Source organism: Dermacentor andersoni, chromosome 4 (assembly GCF_023375885.2).
Source record: "Dermacentor andersoni chromosome 4, qqDerAnde1_hic_scaffold, whole genome shotgun sequence".
Taxonomy (NCBI): Eukaryota; Metazoa; Arthropoda; class Arachnida; order Ixodida; family Ixodidae; genus Dermacentor; species Dermacentor andersoni.
The window spans coordinates 163,115,980-163,142,926 of record NC_092817.1 but is presented as its reverse complement, the minus strand read 5'-3'; the positions used below and the strand labels follow the sequence as shown (position 1 = coordinate 163,142,926).

The window sequence follows — 26,947 nt, the reverse complement described above, 5'->3', positions numbered from 1 at the left end:
AGAGGAACGACTGGACCGGGAGCCCGGATCACACTCGAACCCTGAAAAATGTTCCACCGTGGAGCGCTGGGCGGCTCTGCCTCGTCCGTGTTCGCAGAGTTGACCGCTTGCTGTTTCGAAGGCGCAGACGTTCAGGAAGTGGTTTCTTGCACAGAATACGCACACGGGGTGCAGGGGCGGAGGGGTGTAGTGCATCGCACCATTTCATCATGGCGAGACAGCCCTTCGTGGACGATTTGTCTTATCGGCGCAGCCAAGTCAAACGAACAGCCCATGTCGACATTCGCCTCCGCGGTAATGCTGGCTAGCGGTACGCGTTTGGCGTTATCCTACGGCAGATTGAGCGTCTCAAAAATGCAGTGGCGCTGAATGACGTCGTACACAGAATCGTTGTTTTCCTTAAGGATGATGAAATTACACTTATGTTTGGCTGTCCCTTCTAACCGGTGTCCAACTTTGTCTTCTTCAGACATTCGTGGACTCGCACACTTGCACATTTTAAGGATTTCCTCTATGTATTGACTATACAGTGCGGTTTCATATTTAGCTGATCTAAATTCTTAAACATTACCTATCACAGTTAGTACGATTCCCAGCCTTTTATTTAAATTACTCACTTTCTCTCTTACCTTTTTAATTTACGACAGATATTTTAATCCACGAATTCTAGCTGGTGTGTCCGCAAGGCATCTCGACTTGGACTGAATTCTCTGGAGTGCACAAATTTCTAGGTAATAAGTAGCAAAGTGTGCACCAAGATGCATTGATGTTCCAGTTACTTTTGTGCTTCAGGGCATAAAATCGCCTTTTATGTAAAAAGGTAACCGGAAAGTTCACGCATTTTGTGGGACACTTCAAAAATTAAAATCTCGAAACTGGTGCTGTAAATAATGGCCGCCTGAACAAGAAATTTAGATCAAGGGTTATAATGGCGCTGTCCGCCGCAGGCAATGTCTAAAAAAATTGTGCAACTAAGTAAACACGCTATGTGCTTCTCCGGGAAGCTGTCCTCTTGGTGACAGAGCAATCAGGGCATTTCTTGAAATATTCAACAACACAAATACCATAACGTAAGCTTTCTTCATGGCTTTCCAACAACAATAATGCTGTGTAAGTCATGGAGAAGAAGACATTCTTGAGCCACGCTGCTGAGTCCCACTTGTTGTTCTTGCTTACTTGTTTGTATTGGGTGAAGAGGTCATTCACATCTTCTCCCGCTTTTCCTCCGAGGTTGCGTCGCTCTCTATGTGGTGATGAGGGACATCGAGGCATTGACGTCGGAGCATCTCCGTTGCTCTTAATTTCCGTTAGAAAAGCGAAAGTCCGGGGAGGCGGCAACTGCGATGACGGCTCGGAGGTTGTAGTTTTTTTTATTGTTTTTTTGGTCTCGTTAGCCCACAACTCCACCAGAACGCTGGCGACAGGCGTTTATTTATATATTATATGCGGTAGCGATCACAAGACGGGCGGGGTTCCAAAAACGTGACTTGCCCTTCTCTTCTTCTATGCAGCATATACCACTCCCTCTTTTTCAGCTAACTGCGACAATATATTTACTTGCAATGTCCGCAAAAATACGCCTGCAATCCAATTAGTCTTTATTTCCTAATTGGTACGTGATGCATTCTTCAAATGCACAGCGCACTGCACCCGCTTAATTCGCCGCTATTTTCCTCCTCTCCCCTTCCTTTCTGCACTAGTGTCAAAAAGCTGGTATTCTCGGGACAGGCTGAGTGAATTGGGTACATTACAACCAGCTCCACTAGCGGCAACCAACAGTAAAAAGATTTGATTTCTGTTGTCAAGTTCCTTCCTCGCAAACAATAATTTCGAGAGCTTCGCTGAGAAATGTCTAGATTCTGCACTAGATTGTACACGTGACCTTAGACGTTATCTTACACGTTACCGGGACTTTTTTTACGAAGCCGGCAACATACTAAAAATGTCACTTGAAATATAAGAGCTTATAAAGAACATGTTAAATTTGAAACTTTTTTTATGCAGATGAAATCTATTTAGTGTGAAATCAATATGACGCCAACTTCCAGGAGATACACAACCTTGAAGACAGCTTTCAGCTCGTTGCAACAGAATTTCGAAACAACCAAAACGCTGCCCCCGAACTGCCCTCTTGATAGTAGAGTCTTGAAAATTTGACGCTAAATTCCTGGTACGCGTAAGCCTGATGTTGACCTGATACGCTCGTTCGGACAGAGGCCGATTTCCTTGGATGAATCGTGAGCAATTTCTATTATAAAATAATTCTGGTTTCTTAATTTATTCCTTGTACGCTGTACACATTGATTGCTTCTTTTTATTTTTTTTCGGCAAATTTGACTTTGGGCTGCTGCTGTGCCCAGAGTAATTAGCATCACTAGTAGCACCGTCGCAAAATTTATAATCATTGAAGCTCCTGCTGTGCCGAATGCTGGTTAAATGGTACACTTCCACTAAAACCTCCCTAATTACAGTGTATGGTTCACATAAAAAGAGTTTAAGCTTTAGTAGCACTGTTTCCACAACTGCTACTAATGCGCCGAAGTAGTTACAGTACCCCGCTGTATTTACACTTGCCATATCCGTAAAATTGTAATTATATTTCACCTAATTATGCTTACGTCCTTGGACTCGAAATACCTACTTCAAAGCAAATAATTTGATCGTGATTGGAACGACGTAACTCTACTAGCTGAATTAGCTTTAGGTAATCACGATTTCGTTTCTGAGGACAGACAACCGTGGCAGAAAACGGATGATCGGAAGTCATGCACAAACACGAATATAAATGTCCTGCCCCTGCTTCATGGTTTACTATATAAAGTACAGCGTGTGCTGCTGAATATCGTGGCTATAATACCGTCACCGCGAATGCCACAGCTTATTAGGTATTGGCGTTTGTACAACTGTACTTACCTTATAAATTAGGACTTGATAAATTATGTGCGCAATTTCTTTCCAAAGCCATAATATTCTGTTTTACTGCACCAAATTTAATTCCGCAAGAACATTATATTAGGCTTAACCCAATACGGTGAGTTAAAATATGTTTCAATCGACAGAATTTATAAGGTAATTGGTGCGTCCATTGTAAATAAAGATGTTTCATTGTGGTATGTCATTCAAAAAATGTTCGTGTATTCTGATAAGTGTCGAAGTGAATGGTTATTTACAAACATTGGTCTGTCATACGAAGGACCGCGGATTTTTTTCTGTATTGGTTTTCCTATTTCTCAGTGTAAAATATCGAATCAATTGGCCGGCCATAAAAAAAGAGTGCTTGTCTCTTTGCGGAACGTGCACATAATTTTATTGCTTGTACTCAACAATGTCATTGCAGAGTGGAGCACAAGCTGTACGCAAAGCTAGGATATGACGAGGCTAATGGTCCTTGGATGCAGGTCAGCCAAAATCCAGGTGAGAAAGATATTTTTCATATTGGTAGAGCTGATTTACCTACACCTACACTCAAATAGCTTTATTGGGAAAACGCTTGAACACCCTATTGCAAAGTCAACAAAATGTCTAACTCGCATTGGCCATATCCATCCTAGCATTCGCAAAGTTGCCAGGAGTGAATTCGCGTGACAACGTGAGTTGATAAATCATTAAATTACATTATGCGGCTCTAATAGACAGTATGACGCAAGGTATAACGTATGAAACTATGATCATGTAGCAAACGTTAGCAGAATACAAAAAGGACTCTGGTATCGATGTCCTTCAGGACCAAATACTGCGACAGGAACGTTGTACCGTATGCCAGCCTAAAAATAAGTGATATAGGCACACAAACCAAACATTTTCTTTAGAGGAACAACTAAACACTGTTTACTTATATAATTGAACGCATATCTGGTGAAGTTATTTTCGTGTATACAAATAGATGCTTAAAGGGGTTCCGAATCACCCACGGATTGTGTACGCTGTTGCGAACATCTCAGCCAAATTTTGCAGTCATGCGTGGAGCATGGAGCTTGCAAGAGGAGCCCGAAGTCCCCTTTTTGTCAAACACCCTCCTTTCAACAGAAGCATCCTCAGTCTCTCCGGGTGGTATATTTCGTAATACAGAGTATTCCGATACGCGGCTTCTATTGGTCAATAAAATCAAAAAGAGTGTTTAGGTCAGTGCACTTCTTCCAACTGTTAGAGTATATATTTATCGTCACAGTTCAATAAACCAGCTGATGTAAGCGAAAACATGGTTCCGAAATTCCGTAAGAAATGCGTACTTCTTGAAGAGCCTATCTATCGCCTCATCACGCTCGGCCGTAATGGCCCACGTAGAAAGTAAACTTTGGCCACCCTGCTTATTGGCATAGTAACCGTCGGGTCTCGCTTGTTCCGTTTAATTTTAAACACTTAACTGGCTCGAACCACGCGAAGCCCAAGGTATGACCGCATGCACGCACCCCAGCGCGCGCTCACTCCTTGCGGATCCACGTTAGACGCCTTGCCAGGGTTCGCTTCGTATTGAGCTATGTATAACGCTTGTAATTGTTCAATTTTCGTGTGGATACTGTCCGTCGGTCAAGCTGGTGTAGGACAAAGCGTGCCTGGACCACGTAGCCCGGTCAGACTGCAGCACACGAGTCAGAGCACGTACTCAGGCCCTGTCTTGCCCAACGCAAACTCGGCGCATACGCACTACAGTTGCTTGGAGATGTGGTTTGCTATGCAGCATAGATACCGCGGCCGCCGCGAGGTGCAGTGCCAGGCCCGCTCTCTGAGAGCACTGCGGCTCCCTAAGGACAACCGCGTTTTGTCCGTTGTAGGCGGCAAAATCAGAAATAGTGGCGTCTATCCAAAATCATATTTCAACTGCGCGGTACGGGACGTTCAGAAGGCTGAGCGCTGTGGCCACGCCCCGCTCCACCGTAGCTTTCGCCGTCAAAGGAATTGAAAAGGAGCAGGAGCACGGCGAAGGAAAATTCTTTATTGCCAATACTTCTGCTTCTGCTGAACGCACTGAAGTACTTCTTGCGGTAAAGTATTTCTGAATTAGGCTATTTTAACTTCAAATGCATTTTTGACTTGAATAAACAGTGGCTCAGGGCCCGTTCAGGGCAATTAAAATGAAAATAAGTTACATTGAAGAAAGGAATAAGTGTCCTTCTAGGCATGCAGAAGTGAAAATGAAAAAAAGAAAGCTGGCGCGAAATCACAAGCAGAAGAAAGAAGGAAAAAGGGAATATGGTGAGTTCGCAGTAGATGGTACGGAATTCGGGAAGTGCGGGCGTGTCTCCAGCTGTCGCTCTAGAGACGGCAGTGGGTGGCTTGCAAAATGTGGCCCGGAGAGAAGCCTCACCGGCAACGTACCCACCCGACGTCCCCCAAGTACCCAGGCTGTTTCCCGTGGTTGGAATTTGCAACCGCAAATTGCCCTGTGGTGTGCCTCCGCGGCCAGCCCAGGCTAAACCCGTAACCACTCACCGGGCGCCGTCCTGTGACGGTGGGCACCTACCCCTGAACCCCATCTTGTGCAACGGTGGTGGATGGAAGGATGGATGGATGTTATGAGTGTCCCCTTTGAAGCGGGGCGGTCGGTTGCGCCACGAAGCTCTTCTTATTATACTGAGGTTAAACAAGAAAAAAAAAACAGCTATCAACTCCCACAACCACATTTTCTGATCCCCTACTTCGAACTGTGCTTTTGTACGTCTCCGTTTTGTGTCGTTTCCCTACTTTTCTTCCACCAATCCTCCAATTGACTCTTACTTTTCATTTCATTTGCCCTGAACGGGCCCTGAGCCAGTGGCTATTGAATTCAAAAATGGGGCGCTATAACGTAAAACTATTCCAATCTTTTTCTATTCCGATTCTGCAATCAGCCCTCCTAGATTGGTCACCAACTTTTTGGGTACCCCCCCCCCACTTCACCTGTCTGTCACGTGACGTCATGATAACCGCGATAGCTCCCCATGTGATATGTCGTGTACACACTCATTATGCATTATTTGACCGAACAAAAGAAAAATGCCTTTTCGACATTATCCCTCGGCTATTGGTCAAGAGTTTTCGGGCTGCATCCACTTCACCTGCCTGTCACGCGACGTCACAAAGCCGCGAAAGCTCACCGCGTCAAAGCGACGTGTACGCGTTAAAGATGCTATAATATGCGGAAAAAACGTGAATTTTCTTCTGAATAGACGCAGGCTGTACTGTTCCGAAAGGAATAAAAGATGGCTGCCGCCGATTGCTCAGGGACGGGTTACTCGCAGCTACCGGAGAGCTTAGGTTTATTTGCGTGTAATAAAACTTTTTGCGTGGCCGCATAACGTTTCTGAGTACTTTCGGCACGTATACGACCTCGTTCTGCCGAGTCTTTTTTACTGAGGATCCGTTTTAGCGGCATTCCTAAGCTTCCGTTACATGCCGCCGCGATTTTCGACCAGCCACCGCAAGATAAGTAAGAGAAAGCGAACCAATCGCAGACGCCAGCACCACCCTCTTCATCAGGTTATCGATTTTGAGCGCAGTGGCTCGGCTCCATCGAATCCCTCTCCACTTAAGCGGGCTCTTCGCCTCTTGTGTGGCAATTAGATAAGACAAGCCGCTCAGTGTGGGCAATGTTATTCGTTTTTAAGCAAACAAAAGTGACATCCTGTGAACGAGGAGAGTGTTTGATTGGTCTGTTCAGACATCCTTGCGGGTGACCGCCCGTTTCTTGCGTCGGCGGTTACGCAAATTTGACGCCAGGAGACTGGAATAAAAACATATTGGAATAGTTTGACGTTATAGGGCCCATGCATTTGAAGTTAAAATAGACTAATTCAGAAATACTTTAACGCAAGAAGTACTTCAGTGCGTGGTAATGTACAGACATACTGCCGTCCTGTGGCTATGGCAGCAAGCTGGCTCTACCAGCTCCACGAGGATGTATGTGGACGTGTCAGCCATTACCTTATATCTCTAATGCAGAACAGAACTGTCTGTATACAAATACTTTTGTACTAACGCATGTGTGCTGGTAAAGTAATTTACTCCACTTTTGTGTTCGTTATAGATGCCTGCCCTAAGCATGCTTTGGTGCCAACTGTCCATTGCTGCCAAAAGTTCCAGCCACTTCCGCAAAACTGATACGTACAGTGGCTTTGTGCCAGTGCTCCCTCCTTGTTACCAAGATAAATAAAATTTAGTTTAATTTAATGGCATTTAAGGCCACTAAACGATCAGGACTATACAACTAGGACTCTATATATTCAGTAGTTTTCTGGTCTTAGCACGGGTGCAGAGTATGCTTCAATATTTTGTTGTATCTTCTTTTTTAGTTATAGATGTGTGTTTGGGCGTGGAACGTGTCCCCGTGTGTCTCTAGTCAGCCGGTATACGTGACACCCGCGCACTCCTTGATACATTTTGTGGTAATTCTCTCATGCTGTCTTCGTTCGCCTACACCGAGTCGGTTCTTTCGCCGCCGGAAGCTTGCGTTACGAACCATCTGTGAGCTAGTGCCGTGTAGATGAAGCTGTTAAAGTACAGCGCTGAACAAAGGACGAAGTGTTGCGCAATCTGCACTTTGTTGCGGTGGACCCGTCTACTTTACCTGTGTTGTGTATAAATAAACCCCTGGTTCACACATCTCCCTGTAACATGTAATCATGTATTCGTTTCTGGGACCGCGCTGCAAGGCAGGGATTATTACGTCATAAAATATATATTTTTTACTTCTTATTGCTGACTGAGAGTAAGCAGCTGCCGCCGCTTATCGCGTACCAGCACCATGGCAACGCGGTGCCCAGGGCCTGGTAGTACAGGTAAAGCACTAACACTTTCACTAAGCCCATTAGAGGGTGGTACAATCCTGCGCTTGAGAGTGGGAAATCGCGTTCATGTTTTACCAGTCGTCTTCATTATGCAGAAAAAAAAGGAATACGTTTGGGCACATTACGGAATACGTCGAAGATTAGTGGAGCTTGCAACTGTACCAAACTTCCTCCTTGACACATGAGCAAATGAAGGAAAAATGTAAATTGGGCTAGAGATAAAAATAATTTAATTCTTAATTATCTGTCTTATATATGAGTGATTTTAAACTACACGATGAGCAGGCAGCACATTCTTTTGTCCCCGACGAATTATTTATCTTTCTGTAAAGCTAACTGCATGTCAGCTGAGAGGCCCCGTATATATATTGAAAAAATGCAGCAGTTTGAAAATTCCTCGTACTTTTCAAATATAACCTGTCGCACTCCTCCACGGAAACGAAATAACAAAGTTCGTCAGGTTGCTGTGATGATGAAGAATGAGACCGTGGCAAAGCAGTGAGTTGCGAAACTACTTAGTCTGGGAACTTGTGCCTACAAAAACAAGTTACACAGGGGCAAAACGAGATTGCCGAGCCCCTGCGTTGATGGTCAAAATCTGATCTACCGGTCACACACGTCGGCAATTTATGCATGACTCGACGAAAGTTCAAGCGCTATCCCAGGTTCTCGCGTACCTTCCAGAAAGTGCACCACTACTCACGTCGTGCTTGCAGTCTGGTTACACAAGGTTCGGCGACAACATAGCGAGTAGATAGAATCAACTATGACATTCCAGAAAGTTCTGATGCATTGAGGCACTTCTTGCGTTCGGCGAAAGTTGTTAGCGGGTAATATGCAGTTCCCGTAGAAAATTATAAACAAGTACGCGTGTCAGTATAGTTATTGGGTTTGGACCAGGTATGTGCATGGAACGGCACAGAGGAAACTGCGGTGTACTTCAAAAGTGGTTCCTGATTCTCCAGCTAAGCACAAGTGTCCACTTGTGCTTAGCTCAGTCATATCGTATAACTTTTGGTTGAAATAGACATGGGCCCACCGCTTCCGCCAATCAAACCCACGTCGTAGACATGTGCCACCACGTGCGGGTCGAAATATAGAAATTCCTAACGCACGATTCCTTAGCAACTTGAGTAAACATGTCGTAGCTAGGAATATTACACTAACATGAAACACCAACGCACTTCAGCGTCAATAGATAGATAATAGTGCCACAACCCATGCATCCCTGAAATAAATGAGGAAGCACAAACGCTGCAACTGCGCATGAATGCGCGTGTATAAGTTTATGTTTACGACTGCCGAACTACCTGGTATTGATTGGGTTTACAGATTTTTTTTCGTAACTTTCATCTTATTTTCTTTCTCAGAAATAACAAGCGGCCCAAAATACTTTCTCATGTACTGGAATGAAGGCGAAGAGTGTGGTATCCTCAAAGTGACTCTATCAGGTACGCTTCCCAGAGTCAATTGTTTGTCTTCTCTTACCCTGCGCGTTTTCTTTTTGTTGCGCCAATTTTTCTAATTAGCAAAGCCTCGTATAAGTGTGAACAGGTGCAATTTCCTTAAACATTTTAATTAAACATTTTAACATTTTATATTTTGCATGCCCAATGCGGGTCCCTCCATGCCGGATATTTCACTGGCAGGTGGCCCAAACAACAAGCTCCTGAGAATAATTTGAGACACAGTATACATGTTCTGGATGCTTCTCTGCAAGCTTAGAGAAGGTACTCAAGCTATTGGACTGGGAAAGATAGGAGTCAGGATTAACAGCAAATATCTCAGCAACCTCCGGTTAAAGGATAACCTAGTCCTGTTTAGCAACGCTGTGGATGAATTGCACCTACTAATTGATGACCTTCACCGAAAAAGTGTGACAGTAGGCTTGAAGAATAACATGCAGAAGACACAGTTAGTGTTCAATAGCTCGGCAAGGAAAAAATAATTCATGATCTCTAGTTAGCCTCTAAAGTCTATACGGGAGTATGTTTATCAAGGTTAATTACACACAGGGCACCCTGTTCATGAGATGGAAATTTATAGAACAATAAATATGGGTTGAAGTACATACGGCTGGCATTACCAAATCCTGACTGCGAGCTTAACACTATCTTTGAAAAAGAAAAGCGTGCAATCATTGCATTTTTCCGGTGCTAGCATTTGGGGCAGAGACTTGACTGTTGGCAAAGAAGCCCGACAAGTTAGGGACGGCGCAAAGAGCGGTGGAGCGAAAAATTCTTGGAGTAAGCTTAGGAGACAGAAAGAAAGTAGTGTGGATGAGAAAGCGAACGAGGGTAGCTGACGTTATAGTTGACTTTATTATTATTAACACGGATCTGGTCAGGCTATATACTGCGTAGGACAGATAACCAGTGGATCCATAAAGTTACAGAATGGGCGTCAAAGGACGAGAAGCGTGGTTCAGGATGGAAGAACGTTAGGTTGTATGATGAAATTCTGAAATTACCAGGCGTAGGTTGGCATCAACTACCGCACGACAGCTGCAACTGCAGATCGCGGGACCTTCGTTTTGTAGTTAACATATAAGTAGGCTGGTCATGATAATAATGTTGATGGTAATGGATGGTATATGTTCTTTTTAATTGTACTTTGACAATAACGCAGCCAAATGTTTAGTATGTGTAGATTTTCATCGTGCATATTTAATTGCGTAAGAAGCGAAAACCTGCTTTAAACACACACGCGGCGTACGATAATTTTAATCACGGATGGTCGTCTGGTACTTTCGAGTGAAACTAAAGTCACACAACACCATGCTGTAATCAAGTATTGCCCTGCAAATTTATTTGCTTGATAACAAGCAATTTAAAGTCATCTACCATACTTTAACAAAAGATGAACAAAACATAAAAAAGCATAAATTTTTCGCATCTTGGCTGGCTCTCTGACTGGTTCTGGCACGTATACATATCGGCTGCCTTTAGAAAACCGGTAATTGTGAACGTCTAGAAGAATTGCTTGATATTAGAGATTCACCATCAGTAGGTGATTATGAGCGGCTACAACTGAAGTTCAGAGCACGAGCAAGGCCTCTCCTAGCAATCTGCAAATACACCAGCCTTTTAGCAGCTTATTCCGTAGCAGGCCCGTAAATTTGCGAAATCTTTAGCACCCCTTGGTTTTTTGCCGTTCTGGATGGTGCTTCCTTTCTCTTGCCATCCATTCTGCAACTGTAATAAGCCACCTCTAATATTCTGGTCGATATACATGGTCTGATTGACTTTTCGTTGTCGTTTTTATTTCAACTAGTATACGGCTACCCAATCTGCTCTCAAATGTCTTCGGTTACCTTAATATCATGCCTAACATATGCTCTTCTATCGTTCGTTGTGGGGTGCTTGGCTGCTTCTCGAGCTTCTGTATAATTCTTCAACTTCCAGCTAGATTATCGGGCACATGTAGAAGGCACTGATATGACAACGTTAATACGCCTCGGTATGCAAAGAACAGCAGAAAAATTATAAAGAAAGCAAGAACTATAAGGTTCTTTGTTCGGCGTTCTCACCGAATGTAATGATTCCTCCGAGCTCACTAACTATATCCCTCCCACCTCGGGACACTCTCCCAGACGACCATTTAAAATATAAACAATGTGTTATGCTGTGTGCCAGTGCCCACAGCACCGTATACAGAGACGATCACTCGCCGTGGTGATCACTCTCCATTACTTCAACGAACATCCTCCGTCGGAAAGAAACGTTTACAGCATCGACGAGATTTCCCATGGCATCATAGGGCCGTGCAACCGCTACGGCGCTCCTTGCGGTGCACCGTTCCCTGTTAACGCCTCTTATGCAAACGCTCTTCCTGTTCGTAGTTCTATTTCTCTTCTTGCCATTTTTCAAACATCTATACCCTGCCCTCATATCGTTAACTTCAATGCCTTTTCTGCGTTTCTGACGCTCTACACCAAACGGTGCAGTCTTCTGTTGACTAAATTGAAAGGCATACCGTGCAGCAATGACTGAGTTCCTTCGGTGTTAGCCAAAATTGAAAATCTCGAAGACAATTGACAATATACTACGTGCAAATTTCGGCACAGGCTGCTATTGTTGATGAATGCACGAAAGTACTGCTCGAGTTCTGTGTTTTGTGCATAGGTCATGTTGCAGAAATAATAAGCAGCATCACACATCAAAGCTTTTGACAGGCACAAGCACAGAAAGCGAGTCACAATAATTGATTTCGGATAAACGTGATCTACAGTAACTCAACACAGAATGTCGCTGCAGCGAACGTTTCCACAACAGGGCATGCGTGCACGAAGGAAGAACAACGAAATCAGAAAGGCTAAGTGTGCTTAAAAATGTTGCTTAGAAAATCGTACAAGCAATGAAAAAAAAGTTTAAAATCACTCAGACGCGCTTTAGAACTTGTCCATGGGCAGCAAACTGTGCTTCTGCTGAGAAGGCCAGAAGAAGACAAGGAAATTACATTATCCAAATAACGTACACTATTGTATTCTGTTAGGATAAAGGTCGCTAGAAACGGTGACTCGACGAGCTTTAACGGCCAAGACAAATCTGGCGGTACAGGTTAAAAAAAAAACACACACGACTGATATTGAGGCGCCTGCACCACGACATCTGCAAAATTTGGCTTCAGCTATGTTCAGTTAACTCTATTTCGCTGTACCCGCCGTGGTTGCTTAGTGGCTATCATGATGGGCTGCTAAGCACGAGGTCGTGGGGTCGAATCCCGGCCCCGCCGGCCGCTTTTCGATGTTGGCGAAATGCGAAAACACCCGTGTACTTAGATTCAGGAGCACGTTAAAGAACCACAGGTGCTCCAAATCTCCGGAGTCCCCCATCATGGCGTGCCTCACAATCAAATCGCAGTTTTGGCACGTAAAACCCCATAATCAAATTAATTTTTTTATAGCTAGTGGAACGTGCTCGTTCTGTCTCTTATTCGGGCTAGCGGCATCTTTTTATAGACATTGCTGCAAACTTACCAAATCAGTTCCCCGATGATTACGATACTCCTTAATGCGAAATTAGAGCGCACATCATACGTGTTCTCATTTCGCGATATGTGGACTGGCGCGGTTAATCAGTCTCATGAGGTACGTTGCAAATAGAGCGAAGTGTGGCACGACTGCCTCGCTTCTGTTGAGCTCGCGAGAGTCAGCGCGTGGGTGAATCGTGGGCGCGACTCCCAGGAGCCGCCGCCGACAGACCTCCCAGACGACGCGCGCTACTCCGGCACCCTATCGTAGTCATCGTGGCCGCACTACGCTTTTCCTCTCATGCTTTCGCCATGCCCTCCTTCTCCACTTTCTGCTTCATGGTTTCGATGCCCCCTTTTCCTCCGCTTTCTTCATCACGTCTTTCATCCCTCTCCGCGCTCCGTATTCGCTTTTTCAACTTTCGCTGTGGTCGTTCGCTAGGTTACACCGCCGAGGCCAACGCTCCCACAAAAACTAGCGCCTAAGAGTCGCGCTCTAAAAAGTTAAAAGCAATTGTACAAAAGCTATTGAAATACGTAAACGGCGTTGGTATTGGGGAGTTGCATGTGCTTTCCAGAAAGGAGGATACGACGTACCTTTGAGTGCACACACACATCGCGCTCATTTTCAAGAGGTGTAAAAAGCAGCAGCTTAAACCGTGTCGAGGCGTAGAATATAGAAGACTGTGCCGCATAAAAGCTGTCGTTGTGTATCTCAGGATTCAAAATACATGGTTGACCCAAGAACAATGACCAAAGCTTCGCACGCTTTTTACAAATACAAGTAAACTAGAAATCAATCGTTCTAATTTCCTGTCGTGCTATCATGGCAAGCAATTAACTGAAAACAAACTTGATAATGATTACGTAAATTCTGCATTATTTCCGACTTTGTCGCATTCGCGGCAACCTGGCCACCGAGTTATTTGTTACTTCTTAGTGCTACGAGCCTTTGAAGACCTCATATCACTCCGAACAGCGCCGTAGCTTCGCTCATATCAACGACTGTGTCAGACCCATGCTAATATCAAAGACGTCAGGCAGTACACATTGTACCGGCTTCAAAGCCCGCTCCCATGCACTTCTCTCATGGTATTTCTTTATATTTTTCTGGTAATCGTTTATGCCCGGCTAAATGCTGTTACAAAATTAATGCGCGGCGCTTTGTATTGTATTGCAAATGTATTAAAATTATTTCGAATGTTCATCGGAGATCCTATAGTTAAGACAACATCGGTCAGGCCGTGCTACTACGCCGTGCTAAATGCACCACCTCGTTGGAAAATATTTCCTCGGCGGCCACACACGGCGCGTCGTCAGTTTGTTTAGAATGCGGCAGCGTGCTTTTTCTCTCTCGTTGACCATGGCCCTCATGCTACACCTGCTCCCTGTACCATTGCTCGGGACGCTCGCGCAATAGGTTGAAAATCAACATGTTGACTTTACTTGTTCACTTTTATTTCCTCAAAGACTTGCTGTGAAACGACAATGTGTAGACTAGAGTGCCATTTTCCAGAAACTGCATGTAAGGTGCTTGTCATTTAGGGTACCAAAGAAAATGCGGGCAAAAACGCAATTACAAATTGCATGTTTTACACATCAGTGACAGGATCTTCTGCAACGTCAATCTTCATGTATAGACCGATTCCATGGCAAAATGTCACTGCATAGAGATGTGTGAAATAAAGAACTAGTGCTCTTTTTTTTCTTTCTGATGAACGTCCACGGCAACAGAAGCCACCACGCTTGGAAATGTTTGAAACAAATGCGTGTACTGTTCATTTACTTCTGATATGAAGCACGCTAATAACATTCCTGGGGTGCTGCATGTCATTCACTATCCTTAGTAGGTGCGTCTGCACCAAACAAATTGTTTGGATGTGCTAGTCAACCTCAGCAAAATTATTGCGATGTGTTGTGCAACCAATTTCAATAGCTTTGTACACTGTAATCACAATTTCTCACCGCACTCAACCACTTTTAGAGGAAAACGTTCTAGGATGATAAGGTCCTTACGCGTTTAAAAAAAGAAGAAGAATCTAGCTCGTACTCCCGATTCCGCATAGTTCAAAAACGCTTACCGTCCCTAAGTAGGTGAACTGCATATTTACAATAATTATAAACGATCTTTTTTTTTTTTAGCTACGGCTAGGTGCCATTATTCATTCAAGAACTTGTAAAGGCCTATGACAAAGGGTATATTAAGGGCTAAATTATAAAAATTGAAATGATTCAATGAAGTACGATCTCTACTTATAACGGTGCGTAATTGCCAATTATATGAACTACTACAGCTGTAGTTCTGTCACGCAGCCGCCTCAAAGGCTCGCATATGGTAGTATAGAATTCCCGGAAAACGCCCCTGTGATTTGCCCTTTTCATTGCTGCGAAAACATAAAACCATAATCACAGCGTTTAGAAAAGTCGGCATTTTTAATTTGACAACGACAACGTTACCCGTTAGCTGGTCCTGCAGCGCCCTTCAACCTCGGAGAGCTCAGCATGAAGTGAACGTGTGCGAACCGTATGCTCGAACCTTAATAAATTTGATTGCTCTGTACGCAAGGATCACTCACTTTACCATACGACACACATCAAAATATGGGGCCCTATATTGTCAAACTATTCTAATATGTTTTTATTCCAATCTCCTGACGTCAAATTTGCGTAACCGCTGACGCAAACATCGGGCGGTCATCCCCAAAGTTGTCTCAACCGACAAATCAAACGCTCTCCTCGTTCATAGGAGGTCAGTTTTGTTTGCTTGAAAAACGAATAACATTACCTACACTGAGCGGCTTGTCTTATCTAATTGGCTCACAAGAGGCGACAAGAACGCTCAAGTGGAGAGGGATTCGATGGGGCCGAGCCACTTGACTGAAAATCGATAACCGTATGAAGAGAGTCGTATGAAGAGCTTTCCCTTAGTTAGCTTACGGTGGCTCGTCAACAATCGCGGCGGCATCTAACGGAAGCTTAAGAATGACGATAAAACGGATTCTCAGCAAAGTAGAGTTGCCAGAGCATGGTCGTGGACGTGCCGAAAGTGCTCGAAAACGTTACACAGCCACGCGAAAAGTTTCATAATATGCCAATAAACCTATGCTTTCGGCCTGGTGCGAGTAGCCAGTGCTTGAGCGATCGGCGGCAACCATCTTTTATTCCTTTCGGAACGAGGCAGCCTGCGGCTATTCAGAAGAAAATTTAGTTTTGTTCGGCATATTAATGCATCTTCAACGCGTACACGTCATTTTCACGCGGGGAGTATTCGCGGTTTTGTGACGTAGCATGACAGGCTGGTGAAGTGGGTGCAGCCGGAAAACTTTTGACCAATAGCCGAGGGCTAATCGCGAATAGGCGTCGAATCAGAACGAAATATTTTTTGTTCGGCCAAATCATGCATAATCAATGTGTACACGTCATATCAGATCGGGAGCTATCGTGGTTTGCGTGACGTCGCGTGACCGACAGGTGAAGTGGGGGTGGTCCAAAAAGTTTTTGACCAATCGCGGAGGGCTGATTGCAGATTTGGAATAGAAAGGTTTGGAATAGTTTTACGTTATAGCGCCCCTGGTCTACGAACTTGAACATTACCCGCCGTGGTTGCTCAGTAGCTATGGTGTTGGGCTGCTGAGCACGAGGTCGCGGGATCGAAACCCAGCAACGGCGGCCGCATTTCGATGGGGGCGAAATGCGAAAACACCCGTGCACTTTGATTTAGGTGCACGTTAAAGATCCCCAGATGGTCGAAATTTCCGCAGTCCTCCACTACGGCGTGCCTTATAATCAGAAAGTTGTTTTGGCGCGTAAAACCCCATAATTTAACTTGAACATTAATCATTTGATGCGACGTACAGCACGACGCTTGTCTTACCTGCGATTTTTCTTGAAATATGCATTTACATGCTCTTTAAAACTGATGGTAGCACTAAAAAGGACGGACACACGATGAAAAGACGACACGTGTCGTCTTTTCATCGTGTGTCCGTCCTTTTTAGCGCTACCATCAGTTTTAAAGAATGCATCACCAACTAGCCCAGCACCAAGTTTTATTGAAGCATTTACATGGGTTTCAATGCATCGTATCTTCGAGGTTGCTGTAACACTGAACGACACAAAAATAATGCTCATCAAGGTTACGGGATCATAATTTCAGGCTTGTCATTGTGGAAACGCAATAACCGGCAGGACGCTCTCCAACACAAACGAGCGGGCATTCGTTTCGACAGGCTGAGAGGCAACCTTCGACGTTCGAATCTGTCTGCTCGGGGAGCGATCGGAGCTGGCGCTGCTGGCGGAAACTTGCGGTTGCCTCTTCAACAGAGAGGGAAAGTTGTCTAATCAGATTGCTTGAATCCCATAAACAGTGATGCACATTGTGGAACGCACGTAAGCACCAGCTATTAAGCTGGAATCTACGAGTCACCTATAAATAGCAGACGCGCGTGACCCATGATCAGAATCTGACGACTGACGAGAGCGCTCGCCGATATCGTTTTACTTTAAGCGGAACTTGTTTTTCCGGGCTCAAATTCGCCAAATAAGGAGCTAGGTTTCATAAATTGCAAGTTTGCCACAGTCTTGGTCTTCACAGTCACCAAGACATCACAATATTCGACTAGTCGTTTGGGAGTACTGAGGCGGTGCTAATTAGGTCATTTATGACATAGTTAAATATACATCCGGCTTCGTTCTCGCTGTGTGAGGCCCTTTTCTCCGCTATTAAGACTTGTTTCTTTCTTATACGTGACTTTCATGCGGTGCACGAGGCTGTATAATACGACTGGTGGGATGGGCTTGTACGATTGCAATCCGAAGTAGAACCTTTGGCATGCAATGGGTGTGTTATGATGACGCGTCTTCACGTGTATTAGCGTTCACCCATGCGAGTAGAATGTTTCAGTTCAACTCCGTTATTTCTGAGCCCAGAGTGATTGCTTAAAAATACCAAACAAAATTCTATAATTGATACATAGCGTCACTTCATAGACAAACCTGTCTCTAGCTAATATTCCTTTATGCTGTCTTTATTCCAGTTCATATATGCAACTAGTGTCTCCGTACATTTCTTTTCGTCTGCGCAAAATTCAGCGATTTACTTTAACTCATTTGCCTTAAACGATAGTATAAAAATGCTAAACAAAATTTTGCCTTTTATTTTTATTGTCGCTATTATTTCTTGCTCTGATTAGGTCAGCTCGGTTCAAAAACACATTTAGTGCGTGCACAACGTGCATTCAACTTTTTTCAGCCTCATGCGCAAATTTAGCTTTCTATGAAAACAGGTTGAAATAATGAGACCAGTATTCCGGAAAAGTTGGTGATCCATTACTGAAGTAATATTGCACTACAAAAAAAAAAACGACACGGACGTAAGAGAAGAAGACACACAAAGCGCTTGGTGTGTCTTCTTCTCTTACGTCCGTGTCGTTTTTTTCTTTTTTTTTTTTGTTGCGCAATATTACTTCAGAAAAGATTGAAATTATAGAGGAGGTACTGAGTGTAGTACGGACGCTGACACGATAGACATCTATCAACCCTCCAAATATGCATGCCGTACTTTAACATGAGTCACAATGCACCCTATCAGCCTTCTTCAGCTCTTCCCGGGATACATCAGCAGTTATGGAGGCATTACGGAATCAGGGTGTAGACGAACCGTATGTAAAAATACTGAAAGATATCTATAGCGACTCCACAGCCACCATAGACCTCCAAAAAGAAACCAACAAAATCCCAATAAAGAAAGGCATCAGGCAGGGAGATACGATCTCTCCAATGCTGTTCACAGCGTGTGTACTGGAGGTATTCAGAGACCTTGATTGGGAAGAACTGGGGACAAGAGTTAATGGAGCATACCTTAGTAATTTGCGATTCGCTGATCACATTTCCTTGCTTAGTAACTCAGGGGACCAATTTCAATGCATGCTCATTGACCTGGAGAGGCACAGCAGAAGAGTGGGTCTAAAAATTTGTCTGCCGAAAACTAAAGTAATGTTTAACAGTCTCGGAAGGGAACAGCAGTTTACGATAGGTAGGCAGGCACTGGAAGTAGTAAGGGAATACATCTACTTAGGGCAGGTAGTGACCGCGGATGCGGATCATGAGACTGAAATAATCAGAATAAGAATGGGCTGGGTTGCGTTTGGGAGGCATTCTCAGATCATGAACAGCAGGCTGCCATTATCCTTTAAGAGAACAGTGTATAACAGCTGTGTGTTACCATACTCACGTACGTACTCACGTACAGGTAAGAAGTTTGCAGGGACAACATGGCCACAATTAGTACATGACCGGGGTAGTTGGAGAAGTATGGGAGAGGCCTTTGCTCTGCAGTGGGCGTAACCAGGCTGATGATGATGATTATTATGGTGACGACGATGATGATGATGATGGCTACTTCTCAACAATGCTGTAGAATTCATCAATGTTGCCCGCAATGTCCTTATAAATTAGGAATCCTACCCCGTATTGCTTCTTATCTAGGAGATCTCAATTGCCGAATACATGTTCATTATTCAAAAAGAAAAACTAATGTGCTCGACGAAATGGTGTGTAATGATGACACATTCATTCAATTACATTAGGATAAGGTATATTAAGAAATAGCGGGACAGCTTTATTTTAGAGTTTATTGTATGCGATTGTATATATTGCATCCTGTTTTCTTTTTGTATGTTCCAGGCAAAGATGAATACGAAATGCACAAATGGGATGGTAAAGTTGACGAGCAAGCATCACAGTGCGAAGAAAAATACAACACTTTATCTATTGGAAAAACTTCCCACACCATTTATTCAAATAGCTGCAAGCCTACTGCCCCCGGAAACTGATGGGAAAGCTTTTACAACAATCAACCTCTTGGCGAAAACAGAATCTCAAAAGAATATTTGTAGAATGTAGCAATAAAACGGAGCATGTCTTAAAATCAAAGAACGTATCTCTTTCTTTTCACTGCATCCTTCGTAAGAAGAATTATTTGCAACCTCACCAGACTCAGTTTGATATTCTCCTGCTTTCAGCCGATGCTACTTGTTCACCCATCCTACCGAGGTTCCTCACAAAACAGAAATCCAATGATCTCAGAGTTGCCTACGTCGGTATAATATATTTATTTGTTTATTGACAATACATCTAAGACACTAGTGAAGGGTTTCTACATGAGGGGCGCGCGGTTACAAATGTGTACGAAATATGTGAGTCGTCAATTTCATCGCAAAAATTTTTCTACCAGTGCGTTTTTGCTTTAGAAAGGGTGTCGACAAGGTACTCTCAATCATCAGCTGGCTCAAAGTCAGGTGTCCGTGGGGTGTGGAGAGCCCCGAAGCGCACTTAGGATTTTATGCAGTTCGCACTGGCTTTATGAAGCGCACTGCAGAGTAGAAGTTCTCGAAGCTGACTTGAAGAAGCTTAATTCTTTGTAAGGAAAATGTAGTACTGGTTATTCTCCGGTAGAATTTTTGCAGGCGAATGACCACTGACGCAAAAACAGCATGACGGACGAGCTTATCTGTGCCCACAAATGGGTTAGGCGGGAGCACGAAGTCGGCTGCTCACGTCGCATATACAGAAGTCAATCAGCTGCCAATTGTCCCACATAATTTTCACAGTTCCCGGGAGCCATCTTTTCCGGTCTCTAAGAAACTAGAACTGCTCCTCGGCAAACATTAGGCTTGTTAGTGCACTGGGCAACGCAACACCCGGGAAATCTGTAGAAACACCGCGTGCGAAATGCCGTGATCGGTGTCTGGCGGCAGGGTCGACGCCAGGAGTTAGCAAGGGACTGCCGCCGGCGCCACCCGAAATCCGTTCTTCGCAGCACCGACCCCTTCAATGACTAGCGACACCCTGAGTGGAGTGCGCGCCCATTGAGGCACCTTATGCAGCAGGCCTTACACGTCCTTATAAAGCTTCTGCAGCCGCTTGCTATTGAAACACTACAATAACTAAAAAGAATACCAAAGCCAGCTACCTATAACATTCCCGTTAGACCTCAATCGACAGACAATAATCGAGTGGCAGCGATCATAAAGCCGCTAACTATATCAGAGCACCCCTGATCTATGCTCACACAGTAGTGCATGCACAACAATTTCCCCAACTTCTAAAGAAAAAGGAAACAACACACACATAAAATAAACAACAAAAACGGCGCGTAACAACACGCACCGCAACAACTTCTTGGGAAAATTAACAGCGAACGTGCATACATTTCACAAGAGCTCGCTGTGTACATTGATGCGACGCAGGGGAAATGTTTCTTCCTAGCTGACATACTGAAGAAAAAGGACGCTGCAAACCTAAACTGCAACCGTTCAATGTGTTCACCACACTGCCGACCCAGAAAAGGAAAGACAATCTCAGTCCGACACTGCACGACACTCTGCACAGAATCGTAAGCTACCGGCCTCGCGCACCGACTGGCTGGTGTGCTGGTTGAGCCGGTCATACACTGGTTGCACAGGAATGGTGCGTTTGTCTCTCTCCCGTAAACCACACTTTGGCAGTCGTCCCTTGGGCACAATTCCCCATGTGAACAATTACGCCTGCTGTGGGTACCAGCGGCGATAAGACCTGTATACCTGTCCTTACTTTTCCAAGCAGTGCATTCCCTTAAATATAATGTCATGCATAGCACGCCTCGTCATTTGCGGATCACCGCTTCTTAATGCATTATTACTGTTATCAAGATATCGTAGGACATAATACAGACTTACTTGTGTTCCAAATTTCCTGAATGGTGTCGATAAATCTGCGCGCAACCCTCACGAAAACTTCGAGTACCAACAGCAGCACGGTAACATAAAGACTAGGGTTCATAATATTCCTGGTCTTTGGGAACCTTCCGCACCGGCTTTTCGAGAGTGCCACGGAAATGAAGCAATTGTCATTAAAATTGCTTACTTCTTTTCCTTTAACGTGTGCAAGCCTGACAACTTCTGGCCTGACTGAACAGCGGCTCGCTTGAAGGCAATAATGAATACACTCTATGCGTATCGGAACGCATAGAGCTTGGAGGCCCCCGGAGCTTCAGCAAATGTTTATACAGGTGTGCCTTTGGCACCGCTGAACATGACGTGCTATTGTTGTAGCCTCGCTACCGGACTGCATAAGCATACTTTAGTTACAGACTGCAACTGCCTTATTACATCATGGCCAGCACTGGTCCGACGAAATTGACCCGTCAGTTTCGATTCACCAACACTCGCCGCTATTGCTGCTTTTAAGATGTTGCTTTGCTTTGTGGGTAATCTGTAATTTCTTTTTCTCACGTGGAATTTTACTGGCTCCAGGCTGAAGATGACAGCTGCAAAAAACATACGGTTGCAGTGGTGAAAGCCGGTGGCATGGTAAGATATGTGGTCAGTGCCAAAAGAGCCAGACGGAGACTTTTAAATTGACATCATCGACAGCGTCGAATGAAGATCCGGTTACGGCAGTATACTAGCTCTCTAGGACATAGGAGGCCTGAAATTTTTGGAATCCGCAAGGAAAGCCTTTCAGGCCGCTAAAATATTGAGTAGCTGGAGGTTGCTGAATAAAGCACGATAATATTCAAGTGGAAGTGGTAGGCCCACCCCTCACTTTTGTCAACGTATACAGGCTGCCGGCGTACGTACTTGATGCAGCACTGCTAACAGCGCTGTAACCGCACAGAAAACTGAAGGACACAGTCTTCGCCACAGTGACAACCAGATTGAATGCGCTGGAGGAAGTTCGAGTAGTCAAAATGGAGCTGGAGCTGGCCGATACTAAATTTATGAGAAAGGCGGACTGTCGAGTCAGGTGAAATTACCGCTTCATGAGGCGAGTGTGTACTTGCTGTGGCAGGGATTACCATATAGCAACAGTATGCACAAAACAAAGCCTTACTGCACATGGCACGAAATGACTGACCATAACCAGGCTTGTGCCTAGCCAATTTCATGCAAATAATTACCGGTAATTAAGTAAATTTTTGGTAATTTTGTAATTTAACTATTGTTCTGTTTACTCGGTAACGCTAACAGCAGCTCAATTACTTTTTAGTAGCCAATTACATATAACCAGTTGCGTTTTCGACGCAGCAAGTTACAATAGGTGACGGAACTTTGAGAACTTAAAGGGGCCCTGAACCACTTTTATCGAAGTGGGGAAGTACATTCGAGCACCAGCCGTGGTTGCTTAGTGGCTTTGGTGTTGCGTTGCTAAGCACGAGGTCGCGGGACGAAATCCTCACCACATTTCCATAACCAGTAATTCTGGACCTACGTTCAGTTTCCTTCTTCAGGACGTGGCGTATGGACATTAAAGAATTGAAATTTGCGCCATGACGTATGCCATGACAAAACACTCACACACACAATAAAAAGGAGCACACCCTGAGACTATTTCTTCTCCTTAGTACTCGGAAAAGAGCGAGCTAATGTATCAGCTCTATCTCGAAGACGACCAGCTACTTGATTAATTGGCACTGAATTGACGATTTTGCTAAACACCTTGTCAGACAGGTTGTCGGCATTACGGATGAGAAGTCTGGCCGAGATAACGGCTCCCGCAAAGCTTACGGTAGGTTTTTTTTCTTCGTTGTTTTTTTTTTCTTTTTATTTGTGCACCGCAGCGGCGGCGGGCTTTTTTAGTCAGCGTTATTTTTCATGGGTATAATATAGAACAGGTGTGAAGCATTAGGAGCAAGCTTTAGCTCGGGCCTATCTTTGATGCCACCAGCTAAAATACATAAAACGCATAAACGATTTTACGAGAAAACTGCTCAACTTATATGAGTGAGAATGGCTGCATTTAAGAGAGAACGTGAAAGCACATTGATTACTGCAATAATAATTTTTATTGAGGCCATAGTATTTTTGACAAGAATCGTCGGAAATCGGTAATTCTGAAAAAAGAATAGAACTACGAAGAATACAAATCTGTTAGTTAGCATCAAAAACTAATATTGCATCTCTATAAACTGGATCCCTTGGAACATCTCAATCGGACGAATTTGACGAATAAATATGAGACTTATGTGAACTTGCTCCAATGCATCTAAAGGTCTTGCGAATGCCATATTCAGAAGTTAGCGGTGTATTTCAGTGTGGCATATATCATTTTTGTCGACATTAAATGAAATATTAGGTGTAGCTTAGAGAATTCCGACATCGTTTTTAGTTGCTCAGGCCAGACTTGTATACTTCAAGTATTGTTTTTGAAATTTAGCAATTTTTCTGAATTTATGTAAAAGGAGTGGAAGTTAAATAAAGCTTCGCCTTTAGAAATCGCCTGTTAATTCTCTCTTTTAAGTTCAACATGACTCATTCATTTCAGTGCAGTGGTTGTCAAAAGAAAGGATTGCCCATTTCCTATGCAAGAGCTAAAGCTTCCCCTTAGGTTCGATTTAGAATAATATTGTTTCAGAGGGAAGAAGCAAGACGGGTAACGTATTTACACTACGGCGGCTGCATTTCGATGGGGGCGAAATTAGAAAACACCTGTGTGCTAAGATTTAGGTGTAGGTTAAAGAACCCCAGGTGGTTGAAATTTTATAGTACCCTACTACTGCGTGGCTCATAATCAGATCGCGGTTTTAGCACTATAACCCCATAATGCATCTAATTTTTTTTTACAGATTGTGCAGTAATTTATAGTAATCGACAAAGACAAGTCTACAGCAGCCGAGCCCCTGAAGCGTTGTCTTCTTCGGCCATGGCGCAGTTCTCATCTTCCTCAGCGTTGTGCAGAGCTGTGCAACATATTTCCACCCGGCATGGAAGCGCCGTCCCAATGTTTCTCAGGCAGAAAAGGACTGGTAGCGATGTAGACGGCTAACATGAATGACGTCATGGCAAGTCTGGATGGAGCGAGTAGTAGGTGCGACCGGAGAGATCTTCTAGGTTACATTGGTCAGCTGACAGAAAACCTGATAAGGACCGCAATAGCGGGTCATTAGTTTTTCCAAGAGGCCGAAGCGGCGGGAGGGAGATCACAGATGGGCAACATCCACAGGAACATATTCGGCGTCCAGGTGAGGACCGTCACAAATGCTTTTCTGCTTGTTCTGAGAAACACAAAGGCAACGGTGCGCAACTTCATTGATTTCTTAGGCTCGAGCAATCATATCGTGGGTATACTGAGACACGGGCGCTTGTGCAGTAGGCAGTATTCTTTTAAAAGGCAACACTGGAGCTCGGCCGCACAAGAAATAATATCGCGAGCAACATGCAGTGTCATGCATGATGAATTGTACATGAACGTCAAAAAAGAGAGAGCAATATCCTAGTCACGACGGTTTTAAGAAACATACATGGAGAGCATATCCGTTAGTGTTCGACTAAGCCGCTACGTAAGACCGTTCGTCTACGGATGACTAAGTTTATGTTTGGTAGAACAGGAGCGGAGCAAGTATCCACAGCTGTGGATAGGAACGAGCGATCCCGGTCAGTAAGAAGTTGACGAGAAGCGCCATGGTGAGCAATGATGCTGTGCAACAGAGAGTCGGCTAAATCTGCTGGAAGGGCTCAGGTTATCGCGAACCGAGTTGTATAATCAGTTGCGATGGAAATCCGCTTGTTGTCTGAGTCAGACATTCAGAATGCTTCAAACCAACACGTAGCCCACGCAGAATAGACTACATCGCTACATGCCTGAGCTATACACGACATTATATTGCGATAATTGCCTTAGCACATTAGACGACGAGGCATGGACAGACACTAGACACTAGACAGAGGACGCCAAAGTTCTAAGGAGGCTTATGGGCTTTTATGGGTCCGACTTTTTCGAAGCTTCCACGCCTTTCTTGGTCATCTTGTTGTGCAAATTGGATATCATCGGATCCCTGAAGACGGGAGGATTCAGCGGATACCTGATTTTGAGGTGGGCCACATTGGAACTCTTGTGCTTACGCCAAGCTGGCCGAGAGCTAGCGTTTGGTAGACCTAGCGCGGTGGTACACGCGCCTCTGGCATGGCAGCAATGCCCGTTCAAGGGGAAGTGCTCCTGGTGGAGGATTTCACTGAAGACCTGGGACGGTGGAAAATGTAGAGTAACGACGACGCCTGGCTTGTGCGATGGCGGCTCACAAAACGAGATGCCTGAACGAAGGGGCACTGGTAAATGGCGCAGAGGCTCGGCAATCAAGAATCGGATTGTGATGGCGTCGCGCATGCCACCGATGCCACAAGAACACATAAATATATACATTCACTCACGGTATGGACTGAATTTGGAGAATGTTAGTCCTACAGTGGTGAGACGAGAGAGCCAGGGTGGAGCTAACGGCGGTACAGGAGGCAGCCGAGATGGTGCAGCTGACGAACGCCCGCCAACGCTCTAAGGGGCACTCGCGCTCTAGGAGCCGTGCCAGGTTGATGCAGCGGCCGTCGTCTGGGACTCCAACCACCAGGAGCCGCTCCGTTTCTAGGGAGGCGCGTGTGCGCTTTCCTGACTCTGTCGGAGGCGGCGGCGCAGCTGGAGGGCAGACCACCTGGGCTGACAAGGTCAAGGACGGCACCAGCGCCGGCCGAGGGCGTGAGCAGCGCCAGGAGCATGTGGAGGGTAATAGGGATAGAGATAGGATTGCGCAATTGGAAAGAGAGAATCATATCTCAAAAGCAGCCATTGGCGGGCTTGTCAAAGAGATAGCTGAACTTAGGAGCGGCTTACCTTCCAGTAACAGCGGTAGCTTAGGACAGGGTAGCAAATATAATGACTCGGTTGAGGTACCGAGGTCTGTGGAGGTTGCAGAAGAGAACATAGCTGTCGAGGAGACACCTGCCCCGAAAAAGGGGGCCCTATCCTCGACGGTGCGGATTCAGGGCAAAGTCGGTTCCGAGCTTAAAGCAATGATGGCGACCTTGCAAGAAAGTGTACACCAGACCATTAGTAGACTGTAGCGGATAGAAGAGCTGGAAAATATCACGGATCAGAGATTAGGCAAAATTGAAATATATCTAAACGACACGGTAGTCCCTGTTATAGAGCGGGAGTGCTCTCGGCCGCTAGCCAAGCGGGGCATGTCGCCGAGTGGATTTGAGCGCAAAACTAGTTCACCGAATTTCCGTGGTCATGATGGCTCTATTACAAATTCCATTTAGTATTTCGCAGGGAAATTGTACGGGGTTCAATCACAAGAAGGCATCTCTGCAGCAGTTTGTTAGAACGCATCGTGTGAAACCTCAAGTTATGTTACAATAAACACTGACGTCTAATGTGACGTTAACGGATTTCAAAGTGGA

General features: G+C 44.7%; 1 long non-coding RNA gene across 1 annotated transcript; it reads left to right on the top strand.

Moving 5' to 3' along the window:
- Positions 1-3,337: 3,337 nt before the first annotated feature.
- Positions 3,338-19,664, top strand: LOC129382120 (uncharacterized). Its single transcript, XR_008610199.1, has 3 exons — positions 3,338-3,414; positions 9,134-9,214; positions 19,419-19,664. It is a non-coding gene; the product is annotated as an uncharacterized lncRNA (long non-coding RNA).
- Positions 19,665-26,947: the final 7,283 nt, after the last annotated feature.